Source organism: Hyla sarda, chromosome 2, assembly GCF_029499605.1.
Source record: "Hyla sarda isolate aHylSar1 chromosome 2, aHylSar1.hap1, whole genome shotgun sequence".
Classification (NCBI taxonomy): domain Eukaryota; kingdom Metazoa; phylum Chordata; class Amphibia; order Anura; family Hylidae; genus Hyla; species Hyla sarda.
The window spans coordinates 366,858,684-366,884,142 of NC_079190.1; the positions used below are offsets into that span (position 1 = coordinate 366,858,684).

General features: G+C 41.7%; 2 long non-coding RNA genes across 4 annotated transcripts in view; one reads left to right on the forward strand and one right to left on the reverse strand.

Annotated features, from left to right (window-relative positions):
- LOC130356617 (uncharacterized) overlaps positions 1–25,459 on the reverse strand; it is a 71,363-nt gene that overhangs the window by 23,159 nt on the left and 22,745 nt on the right. The window lies entirely within an intron of this gene.
- The window catches only part of LOC130356618 (uncharacterized), a 46,675-nt gene that overhangs the window by 12,351 nt on the left and 8,865 nt on the right, over positions 1–25,459 (forward strand). Inside the window, exons 1-2 of one of the 2 annotated variants that reach the window (XR_008888943.1) lie at positions 7,233–7,266; positions 13,186–13,282. This is a non-coding gene — a long non-coding RNA (uncharacterized LOC130356618). Of the gene's footprint in view, positions 1–7,232; positions 7,267–13,185; positions 13,283–25,459 lie in introns of those variants that run through there. The other variant, XR_008888942.1, reaches the window with a different exon arrangement.

The following is a 25,459-nucleotide window of genomic DNA, read 5'->3' on the forward strand; positions in this document are numbered from 1 at the left end:
CCTGTAAGCTGTTCGGGATGCCGCGATTTCACCGCGGTGGTCCCGAACAGCCCAATTGAGCAGCCGGGTCACTTTCACACGCGGCGGTCAGCTTTCATCGCTGCGTCTGAAGGGTTAATACAGGGCATCACCGCGATCGGTGATGTCCTGTATTAGCCGCGGGTCCCGGCCGTTGATAGCCGCCGGGACTGACCCGATATGCTGCGGGGACACCGCGTGACCCCGCGGCATATCGCGGGAGTCGGCGGAGGGCGTAAATATACGTCCTTCGTCGTTAAGGGGTTAAAAACTGCTATTTCTGGCCTACAGAGCACCTCAATAGGGGTGTAGAACACGTTGCCTTGCTGTAACATGCATAGGGTGCGTGCTGGGTTAGTGAAAAAATACTGTTATTCAGTATGACATGCAGATTCTTTTGAAAATGTCCTTCATGCCATGAGAATGTAGTGAAAGAGTTACCTGGCTTTTATGTATAGCAACTGTTCATTTAAATTATATTAAATATTATTTAAGAATTCCCTTTTCATAAATTATAAAACATCTTTAAACAAAGTATGCAAACTACAAGGCTCTTATAACAGCCATCTTATAAGTACTAGACATTGTTACATGATGTGCATTACAGACAGAGCTGTAGCTATCTCTTTTTGCTCCTGAGGCAAGAACAGAAAATAACAGCGATTAGCTAAGTGCTAAACATTGTTACATGATGTGCATTACAGAGCTGCAGCTAGCTCTTTTTGCCCCTGAGGCAGGAACAGAAAATAACAGCAATCAGCTAAGTGCTAAGTGTAAAGCCCGCAGGGCTGTGTTTGTGCGAGGGGCGGAAGTAATTAATCGCTCCTTGCACTTCCAAGTGGGGCTTATTTGGAACAGGTGGGGGCGTGTGTATATAACTTCCCCCTCTCCTACAGGGGCGGAGCAAGTGTCATTTGTGGAATATCTGCTTCCTGGGGCAGTCTGTTGTTGAATCTCCCGCAAAAATCTTCAGAGCTGCTGCTCAAGGTGCCGAGGCCTCGCTGATCATGTGTCTGGCTTGGGGGGTGCAGGCGCGGCATCCCTGGCAGCTCCGCTGGCTGTCTTAACTGGGGATGCTGTGCCTCACTCTGATTATAAGGTAATATAGGGCAGATATGGTTCTGGCTGGCTCTGCCCGCAGTGGTAGTGGAGTCCAGGAGTGGCAGGCTGGTGAGTTAAATCGGTGCTGGGGGTGGCACGGCCTCAGCATCTCGCGCAACCCGCTAGCTGCCTGATTGCGGCATGTTGACCGCCCGCCACCCGCACAGCTACAATTGTCTATGTCCTTGGGACAGGTTGCAGCAGCTGCCCAGTTCTCTGCATGGCCGCTCGTTAGGCGGTCCTGTCAGCTTGTCTGCTATCGTTAATCTAGAGTATAGTGCAATGCTCTGCAGAGGTCAATATAACGTTTTGCTGTATACAGTGTGGTGCACTGCTCTGCAAAGAGTCGTTTCAATATAAATTTTGCCGTGTGCTGCAGTGCTTTGCGGGGTATACGGTGCCCTTGCAGTATACGGCACAGTGTAATGCTCTGCAAGGGTCTCATTACAATATAACAGTATGGTGCAGTGCTCTGCAGATGGTCTCGTCACAATGTAGTATACATGTTATATAGTTATGGTGCAATGCTCTGCGGTTGGTCTCATTACAATATAGTATACATGATGTACAGCCATGGTGCTATGCTCTGCAGATGGGCTCGTTACAATACAATATATACTATATGCAGTATAGTGCAATACTCTGAAGATGGTCTCATTACAAACAAACTTTATACAGTTAGTGCAATGCTCTGCAGATGGGATGGTTTCAATATAACATACTATATAGGGTATAGTGCAATGCTCTGCAGAGAGTCGTTACAGTTAGCATGTGTAGTGTGGTGCAGGGCTCTGTGAAGGGTCTCGTTGCAACACAGGGTGGCTTGTGCTGTGTTGGGTGTGATGCAATACTCTGCAGAGGATCTCGTTGTAGGGTAGCATACGCTGTGTGGTGATGCAATGCTCTGCAGAGGGTCTTGTTTCAATATAACATATTGTATACAGTAGGGTGCAATGCTCTGTAGAGATATAACATAGGCCACATCTAATTAAATCATAGTATACACAGTGTAATACTCGTTATTTGCACGATTATGGTATCCATACGGTTCATACGCTTGGTTATAATGGGCATACACTCATTACTGGTGCAAGGGGCACACGAGTAGAGCATCTTCACGGTTTTGATAACTCCATGAGTTTCTTATCGTCCATACTCTCATGGTTAATTCATACGCCTATGGCACACTGCTCATACGCGCATAGTATGTATACTGGTTACGGCAGTATACTGCCTATGGCAATTATACGGTTCATACACTCATGGGATACTAAAGCTATACATGCTGTAGCGGGTTGGTTGTAGCTGGTTCTCAAGACTGATTTGACTAAGAAGGCCTGTTTATTTGTTCTGGACCTAATGGGAGTCATCTTCAGATAGAACTATTTTCTGTTTGGGGATAACTTACGTTACATAGACACCTTTGTGATATTGTAAAGTGACTTACCCAATTGCAACATTTCCTTAATTAATTGAATGGAGTTCAACCAGAACTCCAGTTCACTATGGTGGTTTGAGACAAATCAATCCAGTTTTTGGATACATTGCTTTACTTGCGGAACTCAAGATTGTCTATTGCCCTTTATTAAAAAAATAAATAAAACAGATTGCAATAGTGTACAGGCTTAAGACAGTTTTCATGCCGGAAAAATGATAATTATCAATATCCTACCATGGAGTCAAATATTATGGGTCAAACGGAAAATCTCGAGTCTTGGAAGGTCAGATACATATTTATAGGTAGGCTACTCTTTGTTTCCTTCAATAACAACAATAGCCAAGCAATTGCTTATATTATCATACAGAACTGGAGTTTAGTGAGCAAAATGTTTGGCCAGAACCACCTGCCATGGCATATAAAGAGGGCAAAAATGTAGGGGGCCGGTTCATTAAATCGAATGCAGGGAGCAAGTGAACATCTTCCCAAAGCCTTTTCTCTAAACCCAAACAAGGACATTTTTCATGATTTACTTGTAGTCACTGTAATAACACAGTGAAGGGGGATACCTTCAATCATTCACATAAAGGCAAACCAATAAAATTCATAGGTGATATATGTGTCCCTTCAGCTATATTGTTTACTTAATACAGTGCCTTTGTTGTCATCATTATGTAGGTTAAACTACTAATGAGTGTCGAATAAGGTTAAACGGGCATAAATTCTCAATCAGAAGCAGAAAAACAGATCTACCATTGCCTAAACATTTTCTGGAGTTAACCCCTTAAGGACTCAGCATTTTTCAGTTTTTGCATTTTAGTTTTTTCTTCCTTACCTTTTAAAAAATCATAACTTTTTCAATTTTCCACATTAAAATCCATATTATGGCCTAATTTTTTGTGCCCCCAATTCTACTTTGCAGTGACATTAGTCATTTTACCCAAAAATCCACAGTGAAACAGGAAAAAAAATAATTGTGCGACAAAATTGAAGAAATAAATGCTGTTTTGTAATTTTGGGGGCTTCTGTTTCAACGTAGTGCATTTTTTGGTAAAAATGACACTTTATCATTATTCTATAGGTCCATACGATCAAAATGATACCCTACTTATATAGGTTTGATTTTGTCGTACTTCTGAAAAAAATCATAACTACATGCAGGAAAATGTATACGTTTAAAAATGTCCTCTTCTGACCCCTATAACTTTTTTATTTTTCCATTTTATTGGTACCATTTTTGTTTTGATCAGACTTTTTGATCGCTTTTTATAAATTTTTAATGGTTTAAAAAGTGACCAAAAATACGCTATGTTGGACTCTTGAATTTTTTTACGTGATTGTTTTGACTGTGCGGTTTAATTAATGATATATTTTTATAGTTTGTACATTTACGCACGCGGTGATACCACATGTTTATATTTATTTTTATTTACACAGTTTTTTTTTATGGGAAAAGGGGGTGATTCTGACTCTTATTAGGTAAGGGGTTAAATCACATTTATTAACACTTTTTTTTTTTTTTTTGCAATGTTATAGCCCGCACAGTGTAATCAGCACGTGACTGCTCCTGCCTGGATCTCAGGCACAGAGCAGTCATTCGGCGATCGGACAGCAAGGAGGCAGGTAGGGATCCTCCTGCTGTCATGCAAGCTGTTCGGGACACCGCGATTTCATCACGGCGGTCCCGAACAGACCAACTGAGCTGCCGGGATGCTTTCGGTTTCACTTCGTCTGAAGGGTTAATACTGGGCATCACCGCGATCGGGGATGTCCGGTATTAGCCGCGGGTCCCGGCTGTTGATGGCAGCCAGGACCGAACCGATATGACATGGGGTCCCCGTGTGATGCCACGTTATATTGTGGGAGCCGGCGCAGGACGTAAATATACGTCCTGCATCGTTAAGGAGTTAAAGGGGTACTCTGGTGGTAACTTTTTTTTTTTTTTTTTTTTAAATCAACAAATTTGTTAATTACTTCTCTTAATCCTTCCAGTATTTATCAGCTACTGTATACTGTAGAGGAAGTTGAGTTGTTCTTTTCTGTCTGACCACAGTGCTCTCTGCTGACACCTCTGTCTGTGCCATGGAACTGTCCAGAGTTGGAGCAAATCCCCATAGCAAACCTCTCCTCCTCTGGACAGTTCCAGTTCCTGACACAGACAGAGTTGTCAGCAGAGAGCACCCTGGTCAGACTGGAAGGAACTAACTTCCTCTGGAGCATACAAAGTCAAAAAGTGGATACATTTATTGGGCACTAGGCACGCAAGAGCCTGTGAGTATTCAAGAGATGTGTGTATTCAGATTCCTGTTATTTCTTTTGATTCTTTTTCCATTTTTTTTTTATCTCATTTTTTTCCTCTTCTTTCCTTCTTCTTCTTTCTTTTCCTTCCCTTTTTCATATTGTTTTAACATTTGTTTCTACTTGTTTTTCACTCCCTGCCTTTTCTTAAACCCTGTCATCTCTTTTCCCTATTTCTCTCACATTTCTATTTTCTTTTATCTTGTTACGCATCCTGCACAAATTTCTGTTTATGCATGTTTGTTGTATTTGCGGATATAAATTGTTTTTATGAAAAAATGTTTATATATTGGATATGTTTTTTCTATTTCATACTACAACACACAAAGGACACCTTGCACTATGCATGCTGAATATGTTGTAATGGAGCCTTTACAACAGATTGCTTAGGAATGGTTATTTTCCACAGAAATTCAAGCCCAATTGACTAGAATAGGATTCCGCAGCTGAATTCCGCAAAAATTTAGGACATGACCTTTCCTTATGCAGAATTTCCACAGCGGAACATCCGCACTGGGAAATCTGAAGTGTAGATGGGACTGTGGGATCCCATTAAAGTGTATTAGCCTAAAAAACAAGCGGGGCTCGGGCTCCTTACATGACAGTGTGCTTAGCCTATCACCAGCCGAGACGGGACATTGCTGAGGCCGGCGATACGCTGAGCGCAGTATGAGTCCCCGAGCCCAAGAAGCAGGAAGCAGAGCAGCACCGGAGGAACTGGACACCAATATCAGCGCAACGGGGAAACGTAGGAAGGTGAGTAAAAGTTTGTTTTTTCCGGTTTTACAGCCCAAGTACAGGGGAAGTAAAAAGTGTTGCACCGAAGTTCATATTTTAAAAGTACGCATATGCGGGATGCAGACACAGGTGCTGTAAGGCCTCAGGATTTGATAGAGAAGAAGGGCATCATATGTAAGCATCTGGCCAATGAGAGACTGGAAATTATGTCTTACGCTGACATCACACGCAGGTGCAAGGGAGATGTTTACAAATGGAGACTCATATATTCAGTGGGATGTTATCTGTTCATATTCACGTACGGGAGAAGCGATCACTATGTGTTAACTGTATGTAAAGGCTACATCTTTATAATATGTTATGAATGTATTGCAGATTTTTGTAGATATATGTATGTAAACATGTTAGTTACCATGGCTACAGAACCATGTGGTATACACTGTGTTGCTTAACCAGTGATTATATTGTAGAGATGTGTCTGTAATTGATTTCGACTTTGTACACCTGCTTTTCCAACCAATGGATGCTGATCTTGTTACACACTCTATCCACTTGTTACTCTATGCTTGATAAAGGCTAACATATGGCCAAAAAGTTGCATGTTGGGGATGCAATAAACACCAGCATCCCAGAGCCTCTGTATGGTGCTGTGACCCTGGCCTTTTTTTCTTCTTTGTTTGATTGTCCAGATTGACCTTTCAGCAGTTGTAGCTAGTGCAGTCTTCCACTTTTTTTTTTAAAGGGCTACTCTACCGCAAACATCTTCTCCCCTATCTAAAGGACAGGGGATAAGATGTTCGATAACGGGAGTTCCGCCGCTGGGGATCCATGCGATCTCCGGCGCCCCATCATTTGGCATACGGAGTGAACTCCGCTCCGTGCCCGATGACTGGGGATGTGGCCGCCACACACCCCTCCATTCACTTCCATGGGAGGAGGCGTGACAGCTATGACGTAGCCGTCATGCCTCCTCCCATAGAAGTGAATGCAGGGAGCGTGGCGTGACTTCACAAACGCGAAAGCTGCGTTCCTGGCGCCTCCACTGCCAGCACAGAGATCCGCTATCTAACATCTTATTCCCTAACCTTTGGATAGAGGATAAGATGTTTGCAGCAGAGTACCCCTTTAAGGACACAGCTCAGAGAGCCATAACTTATAAAATTTTTTGTAGGTGAGGGCTTTCTATTAAAACAAGTTGGACTCTTTTGGCAGCATTATGAAGTACATATAATGAATTTTAACATTTTGTATAATTTGTTTGAGGCCCCCCTACCCCCTCAAAAAGATTATGCAAAATGTTTAAATTCATTATACGTACTTACTCATTATACGCATAACTCTTCCATAAGAATCCAACTTGTTATAATAAAAAGCCCTTATATACAAAAAAAAAGCAACACTACAACTTTTGTGATTTTTTTTTGAGGGGGAGGGGGGGGGGGTGTTGTTATACTGTTTACTGGGCAGTATAAATAACAAACCAGTTTCTGTTTCATTATATTTAAATGAGCACTGTCAGAATCAATAACTTTCTAATATACTTCACAAAATGTTTTATCTCCTTTTTATAAAAATCAAGGTCGCCATACCATGCAGAATATAATCCTGTCTAGCTGCAGCATCATCTTTGTCCAGAGACATAAGAATGACATGTAAGGAATCTGCATGACCTAGTGAGTAACATATGGAAGCATTATTTTTTATTTTGTGATATGACAGGTATGCTTTAAAGTGTATCTGTCGTCAACAAAAACTTATTTGTAATATACATTGGTTAAAAAATTTGTATATTTTGTCCCTGCAGCCATTTCATGTGTGTCTCTATGAGGAGTCCAAATACAGGAAGTGAGGGTGGACAAGTAGGGCTCTGTGCACTAAGAAAAAGCAGGAGGCTCTATAATATGCTCATGACAAGCCAGGAGTCTGCACAGACCCTCACTTCCTGTTTTTGGACTCCTCATAGAGACACAGACAGTAGCTGCAGGGACAGCATTTTTTTCACACAAAAACATACACAATTTTTAACCAACGTATATAACAAATATACACATAATGGTATTATCTACATTATATCAAAAGTTTTTGTTGACAACAGGTACACTTTAATTTTGCCGTAGTTGGCTATGTAATTGTATACAATTACTTTTTTCCCCACTTATGAAACTAGGCTATAAAGGAGTTAAAGGGGTGATCCATGTTCAAATATATATATATTTTTTTTAAAGACCCCAAATGCATTAGAACAACAAACTAACTGATTCCTCTCTGATCCCATGCTGGTCCCCTGTTCAACTTCCGGTTGGCTCTCCGGTCTTACTTTAGAAGCTGAGGTCATGTGGCTACTGCAGTCAGTCAGCAGCCTCTCAGCAGTCATGGAGGGAAGAAGAGGCAATGGTCACCTAAATGTAAGATCCACATTAAGGTGCTGCACTGGGACCCCTTTTTAGCTTTGTTTTAGTTTTACTACATAACAATAGTATGTGTTTTCATCGATAACGCATTTTATCGTGATGGTGAAACAATATTGTTTTTTTTATATTGCTAGGCTTTGTGCGATATTAATGAATTCACAATGCACAAGTATCTTTCTTCATTTGCATAAATGTTTTTATAACCTTTTTTTCCTGTGATTTTATTTTAATTGGGTTTCTCTCTTTCTTCTTCCCTGCTCACCAGTATCTGTTTTCAGGTGCTACAATGATCAGCTCTCCTGGCGTTTTTCTTTTTGGGGAATTAGTAGACTGTGGGACCGCAGCACTTCCGATGCGGCTCTGTCACTTCCCTTCCATAGTCAGAAATGTCCTCATTTGTTGGCCCGTCAGCACACCTCCTCCTTGTCTGTCTCTTACAACAGAGAATCTAGGCGACACTTCATCATGCTTTGTGTCCCAATCCTAACCCTATTCCCATGTTCTAACACTTCTCCGCTTTAAGAGAGAGGCAGGTAGTTGGTTTGCTGATCTCCCAGCGACTGAACACCTTGCTGGCTGCGGAGGGGAAGTTGCACAGCCGCACTGGACGTGATGAGGTCCCACATTTCTCTGTGTCCTGGAAAACTTTACATCACTGGAATTACATGTCACATGCATGTACAGTGACATTGCATCCACTTAATTTAAACCATTCGTGCAGCGTTTGTCCAATGACACAGGTGTTGGTTCCATCCTGGATATATTCCTTCCACACAGGATATCACTCAAGTCATCTGCGCCATGAATACAACCCCCATGCAGGCTGAGTAGGCAGGAAATCAAAGAGGATCCTCCGCTCTTCCTCAATCTTTGAATTAGACAGGATATCAGGATTCCTGACAGCTGCATCCTGTCTCTTCCTTCCCTTTGAGCTAAACTTGTGTTACAGTGCATCATTTTTCAAACAGTGTTTGTATGCCATATTAAGTGCCAAAAGTGCAATATAATAAATAAATGCCTGAAAAAGTAAAATGTTGCAAATAAATAATGCATAACATATGTTAATCCCTTAAAGATGCCACCTGTTTGTACCTAAATGACCAAGCCCAATTTTTTAAATCTAACATTTGTCTCTTTAAGTTGTAATAACTTTGACAAGCTTTTACTGAGCGACAAGATTCTGAGATAGTTTTTTGGGTGACATCTTGTACTTGGCAGTTGTAGCTAGTAGTAGACGGGGCTCAGAGGCAAACAACGGTGGTTTCGTGCTAATTAGCACTTCATCCGGAGGCAGGATGAAGTGCTAATTAACACGAAACCATCGGTGTTTGCCTCTGAGCCCCGTCTCCTTTCACCTTCCTCTTCCTTGAATCTCCACAGACACAGCGATGGACATGGTGAGTGCGGGATTTTCCATCTGGATTGTAGGTTTTGTTTAAGCTGCACATTCATTTATCCTTGCACCTCCTCCACTGGGATTTTCTACTTTTTTGTTGCAAGTGTGAACAGTGCCTCCCCTTGCTTTCTTTGTTTACTTGCAGATTTGTAAATTACTTCTATTAAAAAATCTTAATCCTTCCAGTACTTATTAGCTGCTGAATACTACAGAGGAAATGGTTTTCTTTTTGGAACACAGAGCTCTCTGCTGACATCATGAGCACAGTGCTCTCTGCTGACATCTCTGTCCATTTTAAGAACTGTCCAGAGTAGGAGAAAATCCCCATAGCAAACATATGCTGCTCTGGACAGTTCCTAAAATGGACAGAGATGTCAGCAGAGAGAACTGTGGTCATGATGTCAGCAGAGAGTACTGTGTTCCAAAAAGAAAACAATTCCCTCTGTAGTATACAGACCCTAAAAAGTACTGGAAAGATTAACATTTTTTAATAGATAGAAGTCATTTACAAATCTGTTTAACTTTCTGGAACCAGTTGATAAAAAAAAAAGTTTTTCACCGGAGTACCCCTTTAACCCCTTAAGGACCAGGCCATTTTACACCTTAAGGACCAGAGCATTTTTTTGCAATTCTGACCACTGTCACTTTAAACATTAATAACTCTGGGATGCTTTTACTTATCACTCTGATTCTGAGATTGTTTTTTCGTGACATATTCTACTTTAACATAGTGGTAAATTTTTGTGGTACCTTGCATCATTTCTTGGTGAAAAATCCCCAAATTTGATGAAAAAAATGAAAATTTTGCATTTTTCTAACTTTGAAGCACTCTGCTTGTAAGGAAAATGGATATTCAAAATAAAAAATTTTTTGGTTCACATATACAATATGTCTACTTTATGTTTGCACCATAAAATTTATGAGTTTTTACTTTTGGAAGACACCAGAGGGCTTCAAAGTTCAGCAGCAATTTTTACATTTATCACAAAATTTTCAAACTCACTATTTTTCAGTGACCAGTTCAGTTTTGAAGTGGATTTGAAGGGTCTTCATCTTAGAAATGCCCCACAAATGACCCCATTATAAAAACTGCACCCCCAAAGTATTCAAAATGACATTCAGTAAGTGTTTTAACCCTTTAGATGTTTCACAGGAATAGCAGCAAAGTGAAGGAGAAAATTCAAAATCTTCATTTTTTACACTTGCATGTTCTTGTAGACCCAATTTTTAAATTTTTACAAGGGGTAAAAAGGAAAAAATGTTACTTGTATTTGAAACCCAATTTCTCTAGAGTAAGGACATACCTCATATGTCTATGTTAATTGTTCGGCGGGCGAAGTAGAGGGCTCAGAAGGGAAGGAGCGACAAATGGTTTTTGGGGGGCTTTAGAAAGCCCCTATGGTGCCAGAACAGCAAAAAAAAACACATGGCATACCATTTTGGAAACTAGACCCCTCGGGGAACATAACAAGGGGTAAAGTGAACCTTAATACCCCACAGGGGATTCACGACTTTTGCATATTTTACCTAAAATGCTTGGTTTCCCCAAAATTTAACATTTTTAAAAAGGGTAATAGCAGAAAATACCCACCAAAATTTGAAGCCCAATTTCTCCCGATTCAGATAACACCCCATATGGGGGTGAAACGTGCTCTGCTGGCGCACTACAGGTCTCAGAAGAGAAGGAGTCACATTTGGCTTTTTTAAAGCAAATTTTGCTCTGGGGGCATGCCGCATTTAGGAAGCCCCTATGGTGCCAGAACAGCAAAAAAAAAAAAACACATGGCATACCATTTTGGAAACTAGACCCCTCGGGGAACTTAACAAGGGGTAATGTGAACCTTAATACCCCACAGGTGTTTCACGACTTTGGCATATGTAAAAAATAATTATATTTTTTTAACTAAAATGCTTGTTTTTCCAAAAATTTTACATTTTTAAAAAGGGTAATAGCAGAAAATACCCCCCAAAATTTTAAGCCCAATTTCTCCTGATTCAGAAAACACCTCATATGGGGGTGAAAAGTGCTCTGCTGGCGCACTACAGGTCTCAGAAGAGAAGGAGTCACATTTGGCTTTTTGAAAGCAAATTTTGCTCTGGGGGCATGCAGCAATTAGGAAGCCCCTATGGTGCCAGAACAGCAAAAAAAAAAACAACACATGGCATACTATTTTGGAAACTAGACCCCTTGGGGAACATAACAAGGGGTAATGTGAACATTTATACCCCACAGGTGTTTCACGACTTTTGCATATGTATAAAAAAAAATAAAAATAAAGAATTTTTACCTAAAATGCTTGGTTACCTACAAATTTTACATTTTTAAAAAGGGTAATAGCAGAAAATACCCCCCAAAATTTGTAACACAATTTCTCCGGAGTACGGCGATACCCCATATGTGACCCTAAACTGTTGCCTTGAAATACGACAGGGCTCCAAAGCGAAAGAGCCTAAATTAGGGGCTTGCATAGGGGTGGATATAGGGGTATTCTACGCCAGTGATTCCCAAACAGGGTGCCTCCAGCTGTTGTAAAACTACCAGCATGCCTGGACAGTCAGTGGCTATCTGGCAATACTGGGAGTAGTTGTTTTGCAACAGCTGGAGGCTTCGTTTTGGAAACAGTGGCGTACCAGACGTTTGTCATTTTTATTGGGGAGGGGAGGGGGGCTGTGTAGGGGGTATGTGTATATGTAGTGTTTTTTACTTTTTATTTTATTGTGTGTTAGTGTAATGTAGTGTTTTTAGGGTACAGTCGCACGGGCGGGGGTTCACAGTAGTTTCTCGCTGGCAGTTTGAGCTGCGGCAGAAAATTTGCCACAGCTCAAACTTGCATCCGGATACTTACTGTAAACCTCCGCCCATGTGAATGTACAGGGTAGAAACATCCAGCTGTTGCAAAACTACAACTCCCAGCATGTACAGTCTATCAGTGCATGCTGGGAGTTGAGGTTTTGCAACAGCTAGAGGCACACTGGTTGTGAAACACCGAGTTTGGTAACAAACTCAGTGTTTTGCAACCACAACCCCCAGCATGTACAGACGGTGGAAGGGCATGCTGGGAGTTATGCAACAGCTGGAGGCATACTACTTTGGCTGGGGATTGTAGTTATGCAATAGCTGGAGACACACTGGTTTGCTACTTAACTCAGTGTTTCACAACCAGTGTGCCTTCAGCTGTTGCAAAACTACAACTCTCAGCAGTCACCGACAGCCAACGGGCATGCTGGGAGTTGTAGTTATGCACCAGCAGATGCACCACTACAACTCCCAGCATGCACTTTAGCTGATTGTGCAAGCTGGGAGTTGTAGTTATACAATAGCTGAAGGTACACTTTTCCATAGAAAAAATGTGCCTCCAGCTGTTGCAAAACTGTAAGTCCCAGCATGCCCATAAGGGAATGCTGGGAGTTGTGGTGGTCTGCCTCCTGCTGTTGCATAACTACAGCTCCCAGCATGCCCTTTTTGCATGCTGGGAGCTGTTGCTAAGCAACAGCAGGAGGCTGTCACTTACGTCCAACTGCTGATCCACGCTGCAGGTCAGTCCCTCGCCGCCGCTCCTGGGGCCACGATCCCAACAGGGACGCCGGGGATTGGGGTCCCCAGCTGCCGGGGTCCTCTTCCCGCACCTGATCACGTCCTCCGAAAGAGGGGCGGAGCGGGTTGCGGGAGTGACACCCGCAGCAGGTGCCCTGATTGGTCGGCCGGTCCTTAAGGACCCGGAAACGGGGGTGTAGGAGTACGTCCATTGTCCTTAAGGGGTTAAACGAGTAGTCTTTTTTTATAGGCTGAGCGCCGTGTGACGGTCCATGCACAGGTAGAAGGATGAAGACCGGACCGGAGGACCGATAAGCTGTAGTGGCGCTCCGGGGGAATGCAGGAAGGTGCGTGAAAGTTTTTTTTCAAATTTTTTTTTTCCAGCCCAGGCAGAACGGAGTGGGAAAAGTCTACAGTAGACTACTCCTTAAAAGTAGTTCTATATATGACTGGTTAGCCACTGTTGAATGCATGTTGTGTTTTATTTTTTTCATTTTAGACAGTTGTTTATTTTTAAAAATTTAAAAACCTCTAAAAAGTATGGCGGCTTGTATGTAAGCATTAAATAACATATTACAATTAAATGTATCCAGAAATAGACAAATAGAGCTAATTTGTTTCAAAAACAGCTCCACGTCTGTCCCCAGGTTGTGTGTGGTATTACAACTTGGCTCCATTCACTTAAATGAAACTGAGCTGCACCCAAACTGGAGACAGACAGGGAGTGGTTTTTGAAAGAAATTAGCTCTGTTTTTATATTACTGGATAACCCCTTTAAAGCTTATGCACACATTTGAAAGGCATTTTTTTTGCTGGTTTTTACTTATTATGGCACAAAAAACAAATGTTTACTTTCTGTTCCACAGCCTGCACATTATCCTGTTAGCATTGAAGTCCGTCAGAGTTGTTTTCTGATGGGTTTCTTTTTTGAAAGTTTTTCATGTAACAAATTTCAGAAGTTAAAATAGAGTAAATCATTCTCCTCCAACAGGGGGAGGACATCATTTAGATTAAGCAAACTGTACAAGGTACTATTCGTATGCACAAAATACAAGGTATTATTCGTATGCACAAGGATAATACTTTTGTGCATCTAAATAATATTACAAATTAAAAGAAGAGGAGGAGAAAGGAGAGGATAAAGAGGAAAAAAAAATAGGGAAAGCAGAGGAGCCCTTCTGGAGGGAGGCATCAATTGGCGAAAACCAGTAACCTATTTACTCACCCCTAAGGGTTCTGTGTTCACTTGATGCCTGAAAAGTCATCCAGTATTGTCAAGTTTGTCTAAAATGGGCCCCCTGACCCTCTTGTTGTAGCTCCTCTATTTTGTGGATCCAAAACTGTAGAAACAGGGCCTTGGGAGGTTTCCACAAAGCAGGTAGCCATTTACCACATGGCAGAGGAGAGTGCTCTTATATATGTTTACCGGCATATCGGCCAAACCTTTCTCCAAAAGTTACTAGAAAACAGAGTATTTAATACCCGATTCCTGGTATCTACTTGAGACAGAAGATATATGAGCCCACCAACACATGTCGCCCCTTTGGGAGGACTGGTGTTTTGTCAATGAAGGAGATTTATCAAGGGATTTAAGCATCTTTTTTTGCTTACAAAAGTCGCACAAAAAGCGTGCGCCTAAGCAATTTTTTGTGTAACTTTTGTGGGTAAGCAAAAAATACCAATCTGCCCTACCTAAGCAATTTTCAGTTATTACTTTGCAGTGGTCCTGGATTTATCATTGCAAAAGTCGCACGTAAGCAAATAAAAGTCGCAAACCCCCTTCAAAAAGTCGCAGGTGTAAGCAAGGTCAGGCCTGGCTTACAAACTTGCCTATGACAGCATTTTCAAGAAGTCACACAAAAAGTCTCACATGAGACTTTTTGTGGCATTTTTTTACTTTCATTTTCACAGGCACAGTGGGACGAGCGGGTAGAAGAAGTACAGGAGGGTGACAAGTTTGTCACCCGCCCGCACATCTCCTGCCCACACAACACTACTACAACTCTCAGCATGTCCTTATTGTAAGGACATGCTGGGAATTGTAGTTGTGCGGCACAAGGGGAGTGTGTTAGATAGGTGGGCGGATGACAAGCTTGTCACCCGCCTGCGCCGCATGACTACAACTCCTAGCATGTCCTTACTGTAAGGGCATGCTGGGAGTTGTTGTCATGCAGTGGGGGCAGGTGACAAGCTTATCACCTGCTTGCACATCCCCCCCCCCCCAGTCCTGCTGCATGACTACAACTCCCATTATGTCCTTACTGTAAGGGGATGCTGGGACTTGTAGTCATTAATTGCGGTGAGGGCGGGAAATGTGCAGGTGGGTTACAATAAATGTACTTTCCCTTCTCATTACAGATCCATGTATCCTGTGGACTACGACAATGACAAGTATTTTTTGTTTTGTTTAATGTTAACAAAATGGTTACTGAGGGCTTGTGAGGGAGTGTTTTTTGGAATAAAAGTTTTTTAAACATGTTGTTTTTCTTTTTATTTACTTTACAGGCTTAGTAGTTAGTAGTAGTAGTCTTATAGACAGAATCCATTACTAAGCCAGGGCTTAGCGTTTATCACCAAAAACAGCTAGTGCTAACCCCCGATTATTACCCCGGTACCCACCGCAACAGGGGTGCCGGGAAGAGCCGCTACAAACAGGCCCAGAGCCTCAAAAATGGCGCTCCTGGGCCTTAGCGGTAACAGGCTGGCATTATTTAGGCTGGGGAGGGCCAGTAACAATGCTCCTCCCCCACCCTAGTAACGTCAAGCTGTTGCTGCTTGGTTGGTCTTTGGCTGAGAATGAAAATATGGGGAACCCTATGCATTTTTTTTCCCCCATAAATAATTAAATAATAAAAGAAAAACGCATAGGGTTCCCTGTATTTTTATTCTCAGCCAGATACCAACCAAGCAGCAACAGCCTGACCAAATTGGTCAATTGGTCAAATGTCCAAACTATTAAAATATAAGGTTAGTTAAACCACACGATGGTGGCGTACGCGTAAAAAAAATACCAAAGTCCAAAATTGTGCATTTTTGGTCATTTCATATACCATAAAAAATGTATCAAAAGGGATCAGATAGTCCTATCAAAACAAGAATGGTACCGATAAAAACTACAGACCATGGCACAAAAAATGATCCCTCATATAGCCTCATATGTGAAAAAATTTAAAAGTTATAGGGTCAGAAGATGACAATTTTAAACATACAAAAATTTTGGTGCATGTAGTTATAATTTTTTTTAAGTAGTATAATAAAATAAAACCTACATAAATTTGGTATCCTTCTAACCGTATGGACCTACTGAATAAAGATAATGTGTCATTTTTACCGAAAAGTGCACTGCCTAGAAACGGAAGCCCATAAAATTTACAAAATTGCATTTTTTTATTTATTTCACCCCATAAATAAGTTTTTTGCGGGAAATATAGAAAAAAGGATTCGTGTAGCTCACTTAGGACTAGATATGTACCCAAGGTTACTAGTGTTGCCTACACCCAAAATAGGCCAAGGATGAATGTAGAATAGTATATAAATTATAAACAGGCTATTTAAATTATATAGATTATATGTATACCAGTCCTCAAAGGTACATAGAGAGGAAACTAAGAAGAAATTAGATCCAGTGATTAGAAAGGACAATATGATAAATAAAATGACTATTGTGCATAAAAAAAATGTACCTACTATCACCTTAGAAGGGCCCTTGCGTCAGATGTAGAGGCTAATATATGTAAAAACATACAAAAATAACAACTGAATGGCGTAATAAAATTCACTGTAGCTTATAGTATCAAAATATATGTTTTAGCAGCAACTGGTTATGTCAACAATCCATATAATTGTCCGTAATATACAGAAAAGTTAATTGGTGGTATAATCAAATAGGTGTAAAGTTCTGTTTCTAGGGCAAAATTGTTGATGGTATAGTTGGTGCAGTAATTGTGCTGAAGGCAAAGTATTTGGAAGGGTTTGACAGAGGTTTGGTGCACAGCACCACTCACCGACCAAAGAGAATGATCCTGGGGATGGCAGAGCGGGCTGGCACAGCTGCGTACGGCACAAGAAGTGACTTGAATGATGCCTGTCTGGTTAGGTGAGGATCGTAGAGTCTCCTTGTCTCTTGTCAGTGTTCGGCTGGCACGGACTGCATCTGGCCTGGCAGGGGATGGTGTCCATGACTGGAGATCTTGTAAGGGAGACAGCAATAGATACGTGGAGGTGTGGAGATTGATGCCGGCATCCTCGTATGAATGAGGCGCTAATAGTGCACGTGCTGCAGTGGTCCCCAAACAGTAGACTTCCAGCTGTTGCAAGTGCTGAAGAGGTTAATAGTTGGTATACCGTATGTATACTTGTTGAGCTGTAGTGGTATAGTAGCTAGACGCATTTCAAGGCCTCAGGCTTTTTCTTCAGTAGCAGTATAGAGGTGTATCCAGGTGAAATGATGTGCTTTATATACCCTCAATATGGTGATGTCATACAAAATGGGGGAAGGATGGATCGAAAACATGGATAAAACATGAAATGGAATACAATGAATTATGTGGATATAGGGTTAATCATACTGGATCTATTAGGTTAGAAAAGAACAGGAAGATAAAGAGATGGAAAAGTGAAATAAAATAAATAAAAATGAAAATAAATAAAATAAGAATGACATAAAGAGATATAATGCTCATTGAGAATAAAACTAATGGTAACGACAATGAATCAAATATACTAATGTTGGGGATAAAAATATGACAATACAGATAAATAGGACAAACTCTAAAATATAGGAGCTAATATATGAATAAATGGATAAAATTATCCGAATAAGACTGAATAAAATGTGCAACCCAAGAACTGATGATAGTCTTGGGTGGGATCAACCACAGGGACCGTCACTGCGTCGATATGCGACCAGCCAGTGATGGGCCGTGGGGAAGAGCCAAACCACAACAGGTACAAAAGGAAACCAAAAATTTTGAGTTCGGCATTCAGCCCTCTGAGTATCAATGAGTCAAATTCGAAGATTTTTCTGGATTCAGCTCTTGACATGCATGTGATGAAATCGCCACCTCTCCAACATCTTCCCACACTCTGAATGGCCACAAAGAAGAGTTCTGACGGGTTCTGATTGTGATGTTCAATAAAATGCAAAGACAGTGGATGTGTTTTTATTCCCTTTTTTATGTTGTAGATATGTTCTGAGATGGTTGTCTTTAGTTGTCTCTTGGTGCGGCCCATATATTGTTTACTGAATTAAGTTAATAACCCCTTTTCTTTGACAAGTGAGACATTATGATATTTTATGTATATATTTATTGGAGGTGGATACCCAGAGGGCTCAATGCCAAACTCAACATTATTGGTTTCCTTTAGTACCTTTTGTGGTTTGGCTCTTCCCCACGGCCCATCACTGGCTGGTTGCATATCCACGCAGTGACGGTCCCTGTGGTTGATCCCACCCAAGACTATCATCACTTCTTGGGTTGCACATTTTTATTCTGTTTTATTCAGATAATTGTATCCATTTATACATATTAGCTACTATATTTCAGAGTTTGTCCTATTTATCTGTATTGTCATATTTTTTATCCCCAACATTAGTATATTTGATTCATTGTCGTTACCATTAGTTTTATTCTCAATGAGCATTGTATCTCTTTATGTCATTCTTATTTTATTTATTTTTATTTATTTTATTTCACTTTTCCATCTCTTTATCTTCCTGTTCTTTTCTATCCTAATAGATCCAGTATGATTAACCCTATATCCACATAATTCATTGTATTCCACTTCATGTTTTTAGCCATGTTTTCTATCCATTCTTCCCCCCATTTTGTATGACATCATCATATTGAGGGTATATAAAGCACATCATTTCACCTGGATACACCTCTTTACTGCTACTGAAGAAAAGGCCCGAGGTCTTGAAATGCGTCCAGCTACTATACCACTACAGCCCAACAAGTATATATATGGTATACCAACTATTAACCTCTTCAGCACTTGCAACAGCTGGAAGTCCCCTATTTGGGGACCACTGAAGCACGTGCACTATTAGCGCTTCATTCATACGAGGATGCCGGTATCCACCTCCACGTACCTATCGCTGTCTCCCTTACAAGATCTCCAGCCATGGACACCATCCCCTGCCAGGTCCAGATGCAGTCCGTGCCAGCTGAAGATTGACAAGAGACAAGGAGACTCTACAATCCTCACCTAACCAGATGGGCATCATTCAAGTCACTTCTTGTGCCGGACGCAGCTGTGCCAGCCCGCTCTGCCTTCCCCAGGATTATTCTCTTTGGTCGTGAGTGGTGCCATGCACCAAACCTCTGTCAAACCCTTCCTAACACTTTGCCTTCAGGAGAATTACTGCTCCTACTATACCATCAACAATTTTGTCCTAGCAACAGAACTTTACACCTATTTGATTATGCCACCAATTAACTTTTCTGTATATTACGGACAATTATATGGATTGCTAACATAACCAGTTGCTGCCAGAACATATATTTTGAAACCATAAGCTACAGTGAATTTTATTACACTATTCAGTTGGTATATTTGCATGTTCTTTTAACATAATTTTCTTATAATTCTACATATATTAGCCTCTTCATCTGACGCAAGGGCCCTGCTAAGGTGATAGTAGGTAAATTTTTAATGCACAATAAATAGTCATTTTATTTATCACATTGGGGGAGATTTATCATAACCTGTCGAGAGGAAAAGCTGCTGCGTTGCCCAGAGCAACCAATCAGATTGCTTCTTTAATTTTGCAGAGGCCTTGTTATAAATCTCCAGTTATTGCAAAACTACAACTCCTAGCATGCCCAGACAGCCAAAGGCTGTCGGGACCCTGCGGGTTTTGCCACAGGTGTCCCGATCAGCTCTACTAAGCAATTGGCACTTGATTTTAGCCATGTTAGACCTTGCGATCAACTTTAATTGTGGTGTCTAAAGGGTTAATGCCAGGCATCACCCGGATAGGTGATGCCAGGCATTAGCCAGTATGAAGCCTGAGCTTGCTTCATAGACCCAGCGCACGGCATGTGGAAGGGTTAAGTCCCCTCCTCCCAGCGCTAGGCACTGCTGGGATGAGAGACAGTGAGATGCAGACTGGAGGGGCCGGATGGCGCTGCACGGGAGCTGAGTCTGCAGCTGCTGCAGGAGCCCGATGACCAGCTCAGCTCCCGTGTTTCATCCGCTTGTCGGCTCCCGTACGCTCACTGTTTCTCCTCATAATTGCACATTTTTTTTGAAAGGGCAAAATCGTTATATCGCAATTAGCAAAAAACGTGATTTGATTGCAATATATGGTGCAGCCCTAGTTTACATTGAATTCTGCAGCATAAAATCTTCCAATCCTGCGCAACAAATCCTGCACATCAAATATATGCAGGATACTGTACACGTGAATACACCCTAAGAGTACATTCAGACGAGCTGATCCACAGCGTATTTTACGCTGCAGATCCGCTGCTGAAGGACCGCTACATGAGGCCTTTAGATGTGCCTGCTAGGAGCGGCAATACGTCGCAACGAGCAGACACACTGAAGCGATGTGCGAGTCACCGCGCATACAAGTATACTGCGCATGTGCGCAACAACTAAAGAATGGGTTCTTTAGTTCTGTATATACTATGGAAGAAGGAGCTGACATTGGCCAGGTCAGTGCTGATAACACATCATATAATGTATTGAACTGGCTTAATGTAGAGATGGTACAAGGTAAGTTAAGTAAAGTAAATGTAAGCAAATCTCCAGGGCCGGATGGACTACACCCAACAGTTCTTAGAGAGGTAAGTTCAGTAATATCTGTACCCTTGTTCATGATATTTAGAGATTCTCTGGTGTCTGGTAGTGTGCCAAGGGACTGGCGCAAGGCTAATGGGGTACCAATCTTCAAGAAGGGCTCTAGGTCTTCGCCAGGCAATTATAGACCGGTAAGTCTGACGTGCATTGTGGGTAAATTGTTTGAAGGACTTATAAGGGATTACATACAGGAATACATAGGGGATAATAGTGTTATAAGTGATAGCCAGCATGGGTTTACTAAGGATAGAAGTTGTCAAACCAATCTAATTTGCTTTTATGAAGAGGTGAGTAGAAGCCTTGACAGAGGAATGGCTGTGGATATAGTGTTTCTGGATTTTGCCAAAGCGTTTGATACTGTCCCTCACAGACGTTTGACAGTCCTTGGGCTTGGAAACTTTAGTTTGTAACTGGATTGAACACTGGCTCATGGATCGTACCCAGAGAGTGGTGGTCAATGATTCGTACTCTGATTGGTCCCCGGTTATTAGTGGTGTACCCCAAGATTCAGTACTGGGCCCGCTGCTGTTTAATTTATTTATCAATGATATAGAGGATGGTATTAACCGCTCTGTTTCTATCTTTGCAGATGACACCAAGCTTTGTAGCACGGTACAGTCTATAGAGGATGTGCATAAGTTACAAGATGACTTGGATAGACTAAGTGTCTGGGCATCCACTTGGCAAATGAGGTTCAATGTGGATAAATGTAAAGTTATGCATCTGGGTACTAATAACCTGCATGCGTCGTATGTCTTAGGGGGGATTAAACTGGCAGAGTCACTGGTAGAGAAGGATCTGGGTGTACTTGTAGATCACAGACTACAGAATAGCATGCAATGTCAGGCTGCTGCTTCCAAAGCCGGCAGGATATTGTCATGTATCAAAAGAGGCATGGACTCAAGGGACAGGGACATAATACTCCCCCTTTATAAAGCATTGGTACGGCCTCACCTGGAATATGCTGTTCAGTTTTGGTCGCCTGTTCATAAAAGGGACACTGCGGAGTTGGAAAGGGTGCAGAGACGCGCGACTAAACTAATATGGGGCATGGAACATCTTAGCTATGAGGAGCGATTAAAGGAGTTACAATTGTTTAGTCTTGAGAAGAGACGTTTAAGGGGGGATATGATAAACGTATATAAGTATATAAATGGCCCATACAAAAAATATGGAGAAAAACTGTTCCAGGTTAAACCCCCCCAAAGGACGAGGGGGCACTCCCTCCGTCTGGAGAAGAAAAGGTTTAGTCTAAAGGGGCGACACGCCTTCTTTACCGTGAGGACTGTGAATTTATGGAACGGTCTACCTCAGGAACTGGTCACAGCAGGAACAATTAACAGCTTTAAAACAGGGTTAGATACATTCCTGGAACAAAATAACATTAATGCTTATGCAGAATTATAAAACTACATCCCTTTTCCTTATCCCCTTACACCCTTCCCTTCAATTCCCTGGTTGGACTAGATTGGACGTATGTCTTTTTTCAACCATACTAACTATGTAACTATGTAACTACTCGCACATCGCAGTGTGTCTGCTCGTAGCGGCGTATTGCCACTCCGAGCAGGCACATCTAAAGGCACCATGTAGTGGTCTTTCAGCGGCGGATCCGCAGCGTAAAATATGCTGTGGATCCGCTCGTCTGAACGTACCCTTAGAGACCATAAGCATAGAGCTAGGGAGGCCCAACTCTGCATTATAATTGTATGCTGAAATCTATGAAACAATGTCAGAATATATAACTTTCCTGACATAAAATAAGATAAATATATATCTATCCTAAGATAACTATAAAAGGGAAATAACAAGAAAGCAGATTAGATGGACCATGCAGTCATTATCTGCTCTGTCTGTGTGACAGCCTATCTAATCATCATGAGTAACTGTGATAAGCGTTCCTGTCTATATCGGCAAGCCTGATTCAGATTGTTGCTATGCAACAGCCCCAGTGATATATAGAAACAGCGAGAAAATTAACAGATAAGAGACTGACGCATTAAATGTTGAAGTAATGGAAAACTTCCACCAAAACAAAAGTTCCAAGTTTTTGCTTCTTAAGGGCGTACTCAAGTGTATATTTATGTAAAAAAAAAATGTATACCAATCAACTGGTGCCACAGAATTACTTCTGTGTAAAAATCTTAATCCTTCTGTATGCTCCAGAAGAAGTTGTATAGTTCTGTTCAGTCTGACTACAGTGCTCTCTGCTGCCACCTTTGTATTTGTTAGTTCCTGACATGGACAGAAGTGGCAGCAGAGAGCACTGTCATCAGACTGGAAAGAACTACACAACTTCCTGTGGAGCATACAACAGCTGATAAGAACTGGAAGGATTAATATTTTTAAATAGAAATAATTTACAAATCTGTATAACTTTCTGGCACCAGCTGATTTAAAAAGGTTTGTTTTCCAGATTTGTTAATGCAGTTATGTTGTTATATCTAGACTACTACTATAGGGTCAATACTATATGCTTGTTTTCTAACTTTCATCCTTCCCCCTCCGCAATATGAACCGTCAAAGTATTCCACAACTTTGACTAGACAATTGTTCTTTTCTGACATTCAGATGAAGACTTGCTTTTGTGCTTTGTATTATTGGTTTGTCCCATGGTTTCTACAAAGGTGGTAAGGTGCCCTGGTTGGAAGAGTACAGCATGCATACATGTTTGACTGTCAGTATGATGTTTTTGGTGTGTTTACTCAAGCATTGTGGCTTCCATTTATAAAGAAAATCACTACTGTCGAATTTTTCATATGAGGGAAACCACCATAGCCCAAGGTTCTACTATGGTGTGCATTGTCTTGATGGAATTTTCGGAGCTGCAGTACAATTTTTCATACAAAAACTGGTGTACTCCATATGATTTGTGCTTAGCTGTATTTAGCTTACTGTGTTTAGCTGTATTTGATTTACACCAGATCATTGAAAATATTCCTGCATTCACTAATCTGTCCATTTAGTAAGCATCCCTAGTGAGTTGGTGATTACACTGTCAGGCCCAAGGCCTGATTATGGAAACATACATGTGTGAGGGGTCATTCAGACGGTGTATCCTTTGTTTTTTGTGTATTGCATTTTATTGGGGGTCTGGCTGTTTGTTTGTATCTCCTTTGAAGTCATGCACTCTGGTCTCATCATATAATCAAAGAGATAAGGGGTCAGGAAGAGAGATGCCCCACTTGGTGGGATCAGAGGGGAGGGGGGGAATGGAGGTTCCCTCCAAAGAAGCAGATAAGACTTAAAATGCTGGACTCAACACTTGTTGGAGGCTGTGCAAAAAGCTGACAATAGCTGGACTCTCACTCCCAAGGAGGGCTATACCATCATGCTGTAAGAACTTCATCTTTTGTTTTCTGAACTTGCTTGGTTAAACTCTATCATATTTTTGTAACTGTATGTCATTTGTTTATTTTTATGCATAGCACTGTGATACCTTTTGTCAGATTAAATGTTTAATTAATCAGCTCTGGTGTTTGATCTCTAAATATAGGAGCTCACCTTTCTGAAGGCAGCTCTGGTGGAAACACGTTTGTCTAAGGGTTAATTTGGTGACTTTCTGGGACTAGTAGTGGATACCCAGAGGGCTGGCGGCTTTAACCCTTGCACCATCACACTCTCTCTAATGTCTTGGCTGGACTGATAGGGTGTGATCGTGACAACTGGTGGCAGCGTCGGGATATATTTAGAGATTTTTAGTGCTTGCTGGATTTTACCTGTAAGGAAATCTTAGCACTAAAAAGAAATTGCATACATATTCTTGTGTGTAAATTCCAAAGACAGAGCTCAGTGCTGGTTTAAAAGACATACAAAAAGAGTGCAAGACAGTTCTGTCCTCCCCATCTCCTGTTTTACCTCTGTCTCATCTTGTAAATATGGAGGCATACCGCAAGCAGTCCAAACCTGCACTGGAGCTAATGTGCCAAGAAAAGGACACCCCTACTGCGGGAAAGAACAAGGAACAACTTATTGCTGATCTTGGGGAGTATGATGCCCGTGCAGAAGAGCTGACTGACATGAGATAAAGTCCTACAGCTGGAACTGCCATCCAAGGACTGATATCTCCTGGGGAATACAACATTACTCCCCATCAGGACAGTACTTCACATGAGGCCTTTGACACTTATATGCGGACTGCCTTACAACACCTTGGGAATGTGGATGCCAATATGAAACTCCAACTGCTTCTCCAGTACCAAACTGCAGAGAGAGAGGCATGAGCCGCAGAGAGAGAGGCGGCAGAGAGAGGCCCAGGCACGAGCGGCAGAGAGAGAGGCGGCAGAGAGAGAGGCCCAGCGAAGGCATGAACTGGATGTTCTGAGGCTGAAAGGGGATGCTTTATCTGCACGCAGTGATGTGCAGGATCAAGGAGACCACCAACCTTGCTTGGAACATTTCCCCATGTTGGAGAAAGATGGTGATCTGGATGTGTTCCTGAGGGGATATCTAACCCCATGGCTGCGAGGGAAAGCCCTGAATGTGTTTGCTTCGCTTCCCTCTGAGAGTGACCAGGACTATGAGGCAATGAAATCTGCCCTGCTAAAAAGTTTTAATCTGACTCCAGAGGCTTATTGGACAAAGTTTCGGACTATGCAACAAAGTGCCACAGAAAGCTGCACTCAACATGCAGGTCAGCTAAGGACTGCATTGAGGCAATGGACTGGGGGCCTACAAGTCACTACCTATGAGGCCCCGGAGGACTTGATGGTCCT